We start from the raw sequence: 3,843 nt of genomic DNA on the forward strand, positions 1-3,843 counted from the left end.
AATCGCTTGAACCCGGGAGGCAGAGGTTGCAGTGAGCCAAGATCGTGCCACTGCACTCCAGCCTGGGTGACAGAGCAAGAATCCGCCTCAAAAAAAAAAAAAAAAAAAGACTGGCCATGTTAATAATGCTGCTGAACCTGGCTAACAGGTACCCAGTTCAGTTCATTATATAATCTCTTATCTTTTATATATTTACATTTTTCCATAACAAAAAGCTTTTTAAGCATGGTAGTGTGCACCTATAATTCCAGCACTTCGGGAGGCTAAAGTGCTTGAGCACAGGAGTTCAAGATCAGCCTGGGCAACATAGCAAGGCTCCATCTCTAAAGAAATTAAACAGGCCCTCGGCAAAACCTAAGTTCTGTCCTCTCACTTTCCTCCCTGGACAGCAAGAGCTTCACCACTCTCTCCACCACCTTCTCCACCAACTACCCGCCCCTGAACTCAATGCAGCCGCCCAGCTAGTGCCCAGCTGGTCAGCAGCACAGCCAGCGTCTATGCAGATGCTGAGGGCCCAGGCTTTCAGATCTCTGTGTCCCACTCCACCAGCTTCCAGGGTGCCTTGGGGTCTGGGGGCCGGGCCACATGGATGGCCAGGGGTCTGACTGAAATGGGGGACATCTAGAACCAGAAGGAGACCACTCAAGGCCTGAACGACTGCCTGGCCTCTTACCTGGACAGGGTGAGGAGCCTGGACACTGAGAGTCGGAGGCTGGAGAGCAAAATCCAGGAGCACCTGGAGAAGAAGGGACCCCAGCTCAGAGACTGGGGGCGTTACTTCAAGACCATGGAGGAGCTGAGGGCTCAGATCTTTGCAAATTCTGTGAACAATGCCCACATCGTTCTGCAGATTGACAATCCCCATCTTGCCACTGTTGAGACAGAGCTGGCCATGTGCCAGTCTGGAGAGCGACATCTGTAGGCTCTGCTAGGTCAATGATGACACCAATGTCACTCGGCTGCAGCTGGCGACAGAGATCAAGGTTCTCGAGGAGGAACTGCTCTTCATAAAGAAGAACCATGAGGAGGAAGTTAAAGGCCGACAAGCCTTAATTGCCAGCTCTGAGTTAACCGTGGAGGTAGATGCCCCCAAATCACAGGACCTCGCCAAGATCATGGCAGACATCCAGGCCCAATATGACAAGCTGGCTTAGAAGAACCAAGAGAAGCTGAACCAGTACTGCTCCCACCAGACTGAGGAGAGCACCACAGTGGTCCACGCAGTCCGCCAAGATCAGAGCTGCTGACATGACGCTCACGGAACTGAGATGTATAGTCCAGTCCTTGGAGATGAACCTGGACTCAATGAGAAATCTGAAGGCCAGCTTTGAGAACAGCCTGAGGGAGGCAAAGGCCCGCTACGCCCTGCAGATGGAGTAGCCCAGCGGGGTCCTGCTGCACCTGGAGTTGGAGCTGGCACAGACCCGGACAGAGGAGCTGCGCCAGGCCCAGGAGTACAAGGCCCTGCTGAATATCCAGGTCAAGCTGGAGGCTGAGATCGCCACCTACCACCGCCTGCTGGAAGACGGCAAGGACTTCAACCTTGGGATGCCCTGGACAGCAGCAACATGCAAACGACCACCATTCAACAGACCACCCTCCCCCTGCTGCCAGGATAGTGGACGGCAAAGTGGTGCATGAGACCACCACCACCAAAGTTCCGAGGCATTGAGCCAGCAGAAGCAGGGTACCCCTTGGGGAGCAGAAGACCAATAAAAAGTTCCGAGGTCATTGTGGGGGAAAAAAAGAAATAACAAGTAAATAAAAAAGTTTTTTTAAAAAAATATTCTTATCGAATAATTAAAAGTAATTTAAAAATACTTAGACATAGGCCAGGTGCAATGGCTCACACCTGTAGTCCCAGCTACTTGGGAGGCTGGGCAAGAGGATCCCTTGAGCCCAGGAATTTAAAGCTGCAGTGAGCCATGATTGTGCCGGTGCACTCCAGCCTGGGTGACAGAACAAGATCTTATCTCTAAAAAATGAAAAATAAAGTAAACAAATAAAGTTGGAGAGGGGTGCAGTGGCTCACACCTGTAATCCTATCACTTTGGGAGGCCAACACAGGCAGATCACCTGAGGCCAGGAGTTCACGACCAGCCTGGCCAACAAGGCGAAATCCTATCGCTATTAAAAATAGAAAAATTGGCCAAGCACAGTGCCTCACACCTGTAATCCCAGCACTTTGAGAGGCCAAGGTGGGTGATCACCTCAGGTAGGGAGTTCAAAACCAGCCTGACCAACATGGAGAAACCCGTCTCTACTAAAAATACAAAATTAGCCAGGCGTGGTGGCACATACCTGTAATCCCAGGTACTTGGGAGGCTGAGGCAGGAGAATCTCTTGAACCCGGGAGGTGGAGTTTGCGGTGAGCCAAGATTGTGCCGTTGTACTCCAGCCTGGGCAACAAGAGCAAAACTCCATCTCAAAAAAAGAAAAAAGAAAAAAAAAAAAGATAAAGACAAAGATAAATAACTTAAAATAAATATAGGCAAAGGATCTGAACAGGCTTTTCAAAGAAGAGCAGGTCACTCATGCCCAATGTACATGAAAAGCTGTTTAGTCTCACTAGTAATTAGGGAAATGCAAATTAAAACAAGATTGAAATACCATTTCACACCCAACAGACTGGCAAAAATTAATACACACAACAAGAGTAATTGAAGAAATGGGAGTTGTATAGTTTATCCATGGGAGTGTAAATTGGTACAACCACTTTGAAGAGCAATTTGACAAATCTTCGTCAAGGTGAAGATGCATGAGCATTATGACCCAGAACTTCCGTTTCCAGTTGATACTGTAGAGAAGCTTTTGTTTCTCTTCCAAGGAGATGTGCTCAAGAAGGTTCTCTGAGGCATTGATCATAATCATGAAATTTTACAAGCAACCTATTCTCAGCAGGAGAGTAGTTAAAATAAAAGACACACAGTGATTACAATGAATGGATTAAATTTATAAAGATAAGCACTGATCGATCTCAAAAGCATAATGTTGAGATAAAGCAATTTGCAAAATGACATACAACATTATGATACTGTTCATGTAAACTTTTAGAATATAAAGCAATACCATATACTGTTTAAAGATATATACCTGGGCCAGGATAGTGGCTCACGCTTGTAATCCCAGCACTTTGGGAGGCTGAGGAGGGCAGATCACAAGGTCAGGAGTTTGAGATCAGCCTGGCCAACATGGTGAAATCCTGTCTCTACTAAAAATACAAAACTTAGCTGGGCACGGTGGCATGCACTTGTAATCCCAGCTACTTGGGAGGCTGTGGCAGGAGAATTGCTTGAACCCAGGAGGCGGAGGTTGCAGTAAGTCGAGATCGCACCACTGCAGTCCAGCCTGGGTGACAGAGCAAGACTGAATCTCAAAAAAATAAGAATAATAATAAATAAAATAAAGATATATACCAATTGGGTAAAAGTTTTAAAACATGTTTGAGAATAAAAAATACAGACTGGGTGCAGTGGCTCACACCTGTCATCCCAACACTTTGGGAGGCCAAGCAGGGGTGGATCACGAGGTCAGGAGATCAAGACCAGCCTAGCCAACATGGTGAAACCCCGTCTCTACTAAAAATATAAAAATTAGCTGGTTGTGGTGGTCTGCGCCTGTAATCCCAGCTACTCGGGAGGCTGTGGCAGGAGAATCACTTGAACCCGGGAGGCAGGGGTTGCAGTGAGCCGAGATCGTGTTAACTGCACTCCAGCCTAGGCGACAGAGCAAGACTCCTTCTCAAAAAAAAAACAAAAAACAAAAACAAACAAAAAAAAAACTTCAGGGAAGGGAGAGAGAAGAGGCCACAAGGGTGGTCTTTAGTTATTTCTGTGACTTTTT

At 47.3% G+C, this 3,843-nt stretch overlaps 1 pseudogene; it reads left to right on the forward strand.

Annotated features, from left to right (window-relative positions):
- Positions 1-1,672, forward strand: part of LOC105544389 — a 43,546-nt pseudogene extending 41,874 nt beyond the window's left edge.
- The last annotated feature ends 2,171 nt before the right edge of the window (positions 1,673-3,843 follow it).

The sequence above is a fragment of the Mandrillus leucophaeus genome, unplaced genomic scaffold (assembly GCF_000951045.1).
Source record: "Mandrillus leucophaeus isolate KB7577 unplaced genomic scaffold, Mleu.le_1.0 Scaffold3, whole genome shotgun sequence".
NCBI classification, from domain to species: domain Eukaryota; kingdom Metazoa; phylum Chordata; class Mammalia; order Primates; family Cercopithecidae; genus Mandrillus; species Mandrillus leucophaeus.